We start from the raw sequence: 10,241 nt of genomic DNA, 5'->3' as shown, positions 1-10,241 counted from the left end.
GTCTGTCTCTATGTGTTGGCCCTGCCATGGACTGGCGACCTGTCCAGGGGGAAGGCTGCTGGGATAGGCTCCACCCCCACCACCCTGAACAGGAGGAGAGGGGGAACATGGAGGGAGGGAGGGATGGATGATGGAGGGATGGATGGATGGAGGGATGGTGGATGATGGAGGGAGGGATGGATGGATGGATGGAGGGAGGGAGGGATGGATGGATGGAGGGAGGGATGGATGGATGGAGGGAGGGATGGATGGATGGATGGAGGGAGGGAGGGATGGATGGAGGGAGGGAGGGATGGATGGATGGAGGGAGGGAGGGATGGATGGATGGAGGGAGGGATGGATGGATGGAGGGAGGGATGGATGGATGGATGGAGGGAGGGAGGGATGGATGGATGGATGGAGGGAGGGAGGGATGGATGGATGGTTGGAGGGAGGGAGGGATGGATGGAGGGAGGGAGTGATGGATGGAGGGATGATGGATGGAATGACGGATGGAGGGATGGAGTTTGACTTCCGCGTGACTGCTCAAATGAAAGGAAACATAAGGTATTTTAAGTTTTGTTTTTAGAGTGATGGACAATCCAGAAGATACTGTAGGTAGAAAGGCACACATACACACACACACACACACACACACACACACACACACACACACACACACACACACACACACACACACACGCGCAGAGCAACAGCCAGAAAGGTGTTGAAAAGTTTATGAGGTCAGTGTGGCGATCCAGATTTGATGCCGTGGCGTGACGTCATGGCTGACTCTGCTGACTATTAATATCGTATGATTGAAACATGAAGCCGCCGGTTAAAAATGACATTCTCTATTTTTAAATGTGCCGACTTCCATCCGGCGCTCCACAGAGAGGCCACACCCACCTCCTGCTGCGCTTTTTTACAGGCCTAAGAACTTCCTGACGTATGTCAAGGGTTAAAAAGTGTTTCAGTGCAACGAGACGATCGCAGGACCCTGGAGACGGACATGTGACAGCGGATCAGCTGAGGCGGCTCTACGGAGGTCTGCAGGGGCCACAGACAGACTCCTGTGATATAAGTTGTTCCCTCAATTTAACTGTTTGATATTTTTGAACAATTAATTTTTTGTGGCCTCACAATAACTTTTGTCTTTGTTTCTTCCTTCGTGGGCTCCTGTCAATCATAGATTATTGATTATTGAACAATAAATGCCAGTCGTCTTCAAAGACAGCCAAAGGACTAGAAATGCACATTCACACGTTTCCCCACTCAGAAATGAAAGCTGTTTGCATTCATCATCATTTCACACGCATCACCACATCCTTGACCTTTGCAGAGGGACAGATCACTTCATCCTGCATGTGGTTGGTCCACGCCCAGCGCCCCCCCCACTGACCCGCAGTCAGCTTTCGTTTCTGAGTTTGCGAGGAGCTGCAGGAGCGGTGAGATTAAGTTTCACTCTGAGAGAAGAGAAGCAAAAGTTCCTCAAACTGAGAATGAACTCGACATCCAAGTGAAAGTGAAAAGAACAGCAAGGCAGCAGCGCTGGAATGAGCAGCAGGAGGTCACCAGGCGCTGCCAGCGTCCAACAACGGCGAAGATGAAGGGGATCAAACACGCGTCACCTGCCTCACACGTCTGTGTGAGAGTGTCCATGCTGGTGTGTGTGGTACAAAGGAATAATTCCACAGTCCCAGACCTCCAGGTGTGGTGTTCTCAGCTTGCCTCACGGCCTCAGCGTCACGAACTGACAGGACTTTGGTGAGAGGTCAAAGGTCACACAGGTGTATGTATAGGCATGTACAGCCTCGCAGGACTTTGAGTGTTTTTGTTGAGTCAGGACAGTACGAGAGGTTTGTTTTGTTTTGAAGGCGTGTGCGTGTCAGTCCAGTGGGCTCAAGTGATGGAGGAACACTGGCGCTCAACATTGGGCTTCGTGTTGTTGGCGTCTGCTCCACAGAACCGAGGACGAATCGAGTCACATGATCACCACGCAGAGGAGTTACAGGCTGCTGGCCGGCAGCGTTTATAGACTTTTGGATCAACTTTCCCAGAACTAGACTGACCAGGTGCTCAACTCAGCTGGAGGTTAGAAAAAGCTGCACAAGTACCTGAGGAGGAGGAGGAGGAGGAGGAGGAGGAGGTGGAGGGGGAGGGGGGAGCAGGAGGAGGGGGGGAGGAGGAGGAGGGGGGAGCAGGAGGAGGAGGAGGAGGTGGAGGGGGGAGCAGGAGGAGGGGGAGGAGGAGAAGGGAGCAGGAGGAGGGGGAGGAGGAGGAGGAGGGGGGAGCAGGAGGAGGAGGTGGAGGGGGGAGTAGGAGGAGGGGGAGGAGGGGGGAGCAGGAACTCCCAGGAGACCAGAATGACGGGTCACACCTCTGCAGGGTGCTGAGGAGCGCCACCCTAATCTCCTGTCCGAGGTCAGACCTCCAGATTGGGAACCAAGGATTTGTTGTTTGTCTGTTGAACGACATCACGAAGAGACGAAGTGCTGATGGGGGGGCTTCCCATCCTCGCTGTGTCTTTTCCCAGTTGCTCCCAGTTGCCCGGTAAAGCCGGCGGGATGATGGAGGCTTTATTTCCCGGAAAGGAGGCTGATGTAATCTACTTGTGCTGAGAAAACGGGAGGAGGAGTCACGGCTGGGCAGCCACTAGGCATACATGTACATACATGTATACCTGTGTATACATGTATGTACATGTATATATGTACATATGTGTGAATGTATATATATATATATGTTTATATATACATGTTTATATATGTACATATTTATATATACATTATATATAAATGTGTACATGTATTTATATACACACATGTATATAAATACATGTACACTACATGTATATAAATATATGTACACGTGTATTCCCATGTATAAACGTGTATAGACACATGCATGTGTTGTCATAAATGCTGTCAATCATTGAGTTCTGCTCCAATTAAAATCTTTTTTTTATTTGTTTTATTCTTTTGTTAAAATGTTGACATTTAAATGCTGATGTTTATCCAAAAATCCTCATCGCGTCCCAGTGAGCTGAGATCTAATCATCGATCATCGATAACCGATATCAATGTCATTCCTGTCGCGAGGGACTGATCACCAGCTCGTCTGCGGGATCTCTCTCTTTCTTCTTCCTCCCTCCTCCTGGCAGGATTGCGTCATCCTTTCCGGGAAGCTCTTCCTCCTCCTCCTCTTCTTGTCCTTCATCACGGGGGATCCGGGAAACGCCGCTTAACCCCCCCCCCCCCTTCCGAGAGGCGGGGACACGGCGGACGAGGAGGAGGAAGGTGAGGAAGAGGATGGCGCGCGGCTCGTCCTCCGGTGTTCCAGTCACGTGCGCTTCAGATCTAACTGATCCACCGCATTCCGGTAAGAGCGCGAGCCTGCTTCTGCTGGAGGAGGTTCCCGATTCCCCGCGGACGAGCCGCGAGTGTTTGACCCAGTGAGGAGCCAATCACGTACCTGCGACACCTGCCGCCAGCGACAGAACTGTCGTGAAGATGTTGAGCTTCTCTGATGGCTGGCCTGCGGGCCAAGTATTCAGATCAGCACCAAAATGTACAAATACTGCAATACTTACAAGACCTGCTTGAGGAAATACTGGAGTAATTAATCCTGAAGCATCAGGTGCAGCAGTACGAGTACCACAAGCAGGTATTCCTACTACTATAATTACTACAGCCACGCCCCCTCCTCCACCTGGATGCTGCTGTCATTGTGTAACCAGGTTCAAGGGCCAGCTGATCCCAGATCAGTCTCAGGAGAACAGCCTTATAAATGACTCAGTGGTCCACTGTTGTCATGGCGACCAACAGCAGCGCTCTGGAGCTGATGCGGTGATGGATCATCATAATTTTGCCCCGAGTGACGATTCAGCCAATGAAACGAGCCCACGGTTGGATGATGTCAGCAGGTTCCTGCCTCCACCTTGTTGACCAGCTCACATCCCTGAACCGGTTCAGCGTCGTCATGACATCACTTAATGTTGCAGAGCTAACGGCTAACCCTTAGCCAGAGCTAACGTCAGTAACGGGGCCTAACTTTGCTGTGGGAGGATCTTCAGCCAATGTCCTGCACGTCCATGCCGTCTCTAGTTTTTCTTTCTTTGCAACACAGAGAAACGGAACCTTGGGGGGATTTTGATGCGTTCCAAGATGGCGCACGTGCTAAGAGGCGCTGAAGCAAGTCTGACGGCGCCGGTTCCTTTGGCAGATGCACGACCGGTTTAAATCCTACCATGTCTGTCCATCACGTCCAACATCTCACCCAGGACATGTCAATAACGTCCATAACACACACACACACACACACACACACACACACACACACACACACACACACACACACACACACACACACACACAACTCGTTCTTCAGTTTCAACAGCTGCCATATTTGGTCCGGAGGCAAACGTCTGAATTTGGAATGATTTTTATTGTGGTGGTGGCTGTGAGCAGCTCCTGGTGCTGGTCCCACTGGTCCCACTGGTCCCACTGGTCCCACTGGTCCCACTGGTCTCACCGGTCCCATCAAGTGTCTCCTACTGGTTTTGTAGGTGTTGTTGTGTTGTCTCTTCTGTTCATTTGATTTGCTGGTAAATCTCTGGAGGAAGTTTCTGTGTTCAGTAAAGCTGAATTATCCGTACAGGAACGACGGTTCTGATTCCCTGATGCAGGTCGTACACAAGTGATGTCATCAGGCTGGCGTGAAACAACCTGTGATCTCTGTGATCTTGTTCTGTTATCGTTTGTGTTCTTGTCAGGGAATCAACGTTCTTGCAGTTTCTCTCTAACAAGCTGCTCTTTTGTTGCAGTTTGACTCACGTTCTGCTGCAGTGCCCCCCCCCCTCCCCCGAGGTCATTAAACTTTAACCTCCTGTACCAGAACGCCACAGCTTCAAACACGCCATCCAAACAGGAAGTTCATTCTGTTCCTGTCACAGAAGACACTTTATGTTCATCGTCACTGTCTGGACATCCTGTCCTGCAGCGAGCGTCTTGCTGCTCGCGCCCTGCACTTCAGCGAGTGTCCTCCTGCAGGAATCCCGTCCTATCCTCAGTGAGTGTCCTGTCCTATCCTCAGTGTGCGTCCTGTCCTCAGTGAGCATCCTGTCTTGTCCTCAGTGAGCGTCCTGTCCTATCCTCAGTGAGCGTCCTGTCCTGTCCTCAGTGAGCATCCTGTCCTCATTGAGCGTCCTGTGCTCACTGAGCATCCTGTCCTCAGTGAACATCCTGTTCTGTCCTCAGTGAGTGTCCTGTCCTGTCCTATCCTCAGTGAGCGTCCCGTCCTGTCCTGCAGCGAGCGTCTTGCTGCTCGCGCCCTGCACTTCAGCGAGTGTCCTCCTGCAGGAATCCCATCCTATCCTCAGTGAGTGTCCTGTCCTATCCTCAGTGTGCGTCCTGTCCTCAGTGAGCATCCTGTCCTGTCCTCAGTGAGCGTCCTGTCCTGTCCTCAGTGAGCATCCTGTCCTCATTGAGCGTCCTGTGCTCATTGAGCATCCTGTCCTCAGTGAACATCCTGTTCTGTCCTCAGTGAGTGTCCTGTCCTGTCCTCAGTGAGCGTCCTGTCCTATCCTCAGTGAGCGTCCCGTCCTGTCCTCAGTGAGCGTCCTGTCCTGTCCTCAATGAGCGTCCTGTCCTCAGTGAGTGTCCTGTCCTGCAGCGAGCGTCCTGTCCTCAGTGAGTGTCATGTCCTGCAGCGAGCGTCCTGTCCTCAGTGAGTGTCCTGTCCTGCAGCGAGCGTCCTGTCCTCAGTGAGTGTCCTGTCCTGCAGCGAGCGTCCTGTCCTCAGTGAGAATCCTGTCCTGCCCTCAGTGAGTGTCCTGTCCTGTCCTCACTGAGCGTCCTGTCCTATCCTCAGTGAGCATCCCGTCCTGTCCTCAGTGAGCGTCCTGTCCTGTCCTCAGTGAGCGTCCTGTCCTGAGTGAGTGTCCTGTCCTCAGTGATTGTCCTGTCCTGCAGCGAGCGTCCTGTCCTCAGTGAGTGTCCTGTCCTGCAGCGAGCGTCCTGTCCTCAGTGAGTGTCCTGTCCTCAGTGAGCGTCCTGTCCTGTCCTCAGTGAGCATCCTGTCCTCACTGAGCGTCCTGTGCTCAGTGAGCATCCTGTCCTCAGTGAGCATCCTGTCCTTTCCTCAGTGAGTGTCCTGTCCTATCCTCAGTGAGCGTCCTGTCCTATCCTCAGTGAGCGTCCCGTCCTGTCCTCAGTGAGCGTCCTGTCCTGTCCTCAGTGAGCGTCCTGTCCTGCAGAGATTGCGAGCGTCTCCACGCCTTCACCTGAGCTCACCTGAGACTCTGTATGCTGGTGGCTCCTCTGCCTCGTGCAGCCCGAGCAGGTTTTCTGGTCCGTGTTCCTTGTTCGAGTGCCAACAGAATCACTGAACCGCTTGTTGAACTTGACATTTCGGGGAGGCCAGGACGTGTGGGCGGGACGACACTCCGGGCAACTCTGGGAAACTTTTGAAGCAGTAAATTTTAACACGTCCATGAGATCTGGGATGTTGCTGGATTTTTTCTGTCAGGAGAACCCACAAGCAGGAAGGCACCATCTTAGGTTCTCACCACTCTTTCACTCTCGACACTCAGCAGCTAAAACCTGCTCCAAGAGCGCCGCTGCACGCACACAGACGTCTGGTTGGTTCGGGCTCAGCAAGCTCACCTCTGCCAGGTGAATCTGCTTCTGCACCTTTCCCTCACTGCCCGGGGGATGCATTCTACTTCCTGTTAGCTTGAATCTGGAAGACTAATTTAACCACGTGTCTCATCTCCACTTTCCAAACCGAATCAGACCGAATGGATCAAATTGTGGAGTCATTTCGGGCAGCCTCCGCGTTCTAGGGTGGAGCCTCAGCTGTGAGCCAGACTACTGCTGCACTGAGGTTTAGCGTGAGGGAGCTGAGAGGGTTGAGGAGCACAGAAACTTACATTTCTCACTATTCCTTCTTATATTTTTTAGAATAATTACAAGTAGGACCTCTCAGCTTCTGGACCTCTTCAAACATGAAGTATTATATTATATGTTGGAGGTTCAGGTCTACATCAGATCCACCAGTAAACACCAGACTGGTGGATGTTGGAGGTTCAGGTCTACATCAGATCCACCAGTAAACACCAGACCGGTGGATGTTGGAGGTTCAGGTCTACATCAGATCCACCAGTAAACACCAGACCGGTGGATGTTGGAGGTTCAGTTCTACATCAGATCCACCAGTAAACACCAGACCGGTGGATGTTGGAGGTTCAGTTCTACATCAGATCCACCAGTAAACACCAGACCGGTGGATGTTGGAGGTTCAGTTCTACATCAGATCCACCAGTAAACACCAGACCGGTGGATGGTGGAGGTTCAGTTCTACATCAGATCCACCAGTAAACACCAGACCGGTAGATGGTGGAGGTTCAGTTCTACATCAGATCCACCAGTAAACACCAGACTGGTAGATGGTGGAGGTTCAGTTCTACATCACATCCACCAGTAAACACCAGACTGGTGGATGTTGGAGGTTCAGTTCTACATCAGATCCACCAGTAAACACCAGACCGGTAGATAATGGAGGTTCAGTTCTACATCAGATCCACCAGTAAACACCAGACCGGTGGATGTTGGAGGTTCAGTTCTACATCAGATCCACCAGTAAACACCAGACCGGTGGATGTTGGAGGTTCAGTTCTACATCAGATCCACCAGTAAACACCAGACCGGTGGATGTTGGAGGTTCAGTTCTACATCAGATCCACCAGTAAACACCAGACTGGTAGATGGTGGAGGTTCAGTTCTACATCACATCCACCAGTAAACACCAGACTGGTGGATGTTGGAGGTTCAGTTCTACATCAGATCCACCAGTAAACACCAGACCGGTAGATAATGGAGGTTCAGTTCTACATCAGATCCACCAGTAAACACCAGACCGGTGGATGTTGGAGGTTCAGTTCTACATCAGATCCACCAGGAAACACCAGACTGGTAGATGGTGGAGGTTCAGTTCTACATCAGATCCACCAGGAAACACCAGATTGGTGGATGGTGGAGGTTCAGAAGGTTTAGCTCCTTCATAGGCTACCGTTAGCTTAGCACTGCTAACGTAGCATCCAGGCTTCCAGCATCATCAGAGGGTTCATTAGTGAAGATGATCTTGATGAACTGAACCTGGAAGATCATCAACTTCTGTCCACCAGAGCTGATTTACTGGTTCAATCACCACAATCACATGGAGCGATCCTATTGGCTGCTGGGGGAGGAGCCAGGAGATGACCACTTCCTGTTCGCACAGCCTGGTGCTCTGTCTGCCGATGCTGCAATCACACAAACAAACCTACGTTTTACTTGGCACCTAAAAGTCCAACCTAAAAAAGTCACTCTACTGATGCAGCATTAAACCTGAATCATGAACAACAGGAGGCGCTGTCACTGAGTAACAATCAAATTCATTTTTCAGGCCTAATCAACACAAACCACCGCCAGGAGCACAGCGTTGTTAAACCAGGGACATCAAAAACTAAAGCACACGACTTCCTGTTGTTTTTATGATCGATTTGTAAAAAAATCATTTTGACGTTTCAAGGTGTTCAAATTAAACTAAAAACATTTAAAACGTTCAACCAATGCAGGCGGATTGTGATCCAAACTCATGAATAACAACACAACGCTGGAAATTCCAGGATGCGTGTCAGTTACAGTGGCCTTTGACCACCAAAATCCTCCGTCCCAGCGGACGTCTGAGCCTGAGAAACTCCCTGAAGGTGTTTCTGACACGCCACGCTAACAAATAACATCACGTGTTTGGATGAGGACACCCAACAGCTGCGGGCAGCCTGAAGACATTTGGAGGGAAAAAAAGAGAGAAACTATGCATGCAAGTTCAATGCTGAAGAATTTGACCACAAAGTCAGAGAGTCCCCGGACTGATGAGCGCTCAGGTGATTTCCTGCTGGCTGGTTAAAACTCTCACATTCGCTCCAGTTTCAGCAGAACGATCAGGCTTTTCTGTCACAAGTGTTTTCTACGACTCAGCAGCAGCAGCTTTGTTGTCGAGGGAAGAATGAAGGCAGGCGGGTTCTCATTCCTGGAGCGTCACAGTGGCTTTGTTTTAGTGCTGTTTTTACTCTACGTGAGACGATTACGCTGGCGAACGTGACCATGAGTCACACTTGGTCATCGTCATACCTTCAATACTTGGGCTTAAAAGGTTCAAAACAAAGTTTGAAAAAGTTGAAAGTTTTTTTTCCTTTTCACCCTGAGACAGAGGCACAATTTCAAATATGCTGAAGGACCATGAAGCATGTACAGACAGGAAGATGGAGACGCTGAGACCCAGGCTAGTTAGCTTAGCACAACGGCTGGTCGTGACTGGGTAGTGTTAGCATCAGCTAGCTCTGGTCTAGGCTAGTTAGCTTAGCCCAATGGCTGGTAGTGGGTGGAAAGTGTTAGCATCAGCTAGCTCAGGTCCAGGCTAGTTAGCTTAGCCAAATGGGTGGGAAGTGTTAGCATCAGCTAGCTCAGGTCCAGGCTAGTTAGCTTAGTCCAATGGCTGGTAGTGGGTGGAAGTGTTAGCATCAGCTAGCTCTGGTCCAGGCTAGTTAGCTTAGCACAATGGCTGGTAGTAGGTGGTAGTGTTAGCATCAGCTAGCTCAGGTCCAGGCTAGTTAGCTTAGCCCAATGGCTGTTAGTGGGTGGGAAGTGTTAGCATCAGCTAGCTCAGGTCCAGGCTAGTTAGCTTAGCCCAATGGCTGGTAGTGGGTGGGAAGTGTTAGCATCAGCTAGCTCAGGTCCAGGCTAGTTAGCTTAGCCCAATAGCTGGTAGTGGGTGGGAAGTGTTAGCATCAGCTAGCTCAGGTCCAGGATGCTGGTGTGTCCAGCAGGAATCCTCCTCCTCCTCATCATCAGTAGCAGCAGTCACTCTTCTAGTCCTCAACAAACCTTTGGTTCTGTTGACCCAAGTTCCAGTGGAGCTTTGGAGGTGCTGCGTCAAATCACTGCTCCCAGTCAGGAAAGTAGTTCCGGCTACGTGTCTGATTCTACCACTACAACGTCTCCTCGTGTTAAACTGGTGTTCATCACCAAGGTTACACACAACCCTCCTGACATTACTGCAGGCAGAGACGGAGCTACGCTAACACTTCCCACCCACTACCAGTCATTGTGCTAAGCTAACTAGCCTGGGTCTCAGCTACTTGGGGGGGGGGGGGGGGGCTCTGTCTACTCGTCTGTCTCTGGGGACAAAGGACAATAACTACGTTCGGTTAGTATTCGTGG

The sequence above is a fragment of the Aulostomus chinensis genome, chromosome 20 (genome assembly GCF_037954235.1).
Source record: "Aulostomus chinensis isolate RoL2024-O1b breed Wild chromosome 20, RoL_Achi_v1.0, whole genome shotgun sequence".
NCBI lineage: Eukaryota > Metazoa > Chordata > Actinopteri > Syngnathiformes > Aulostomidae > Aulostomus > Aulostomus chinensis.
The sequence above is the reverse complement of the archived record's forward strand: the minus strand, read 5'-3'. Positions refer to the sequence as shown.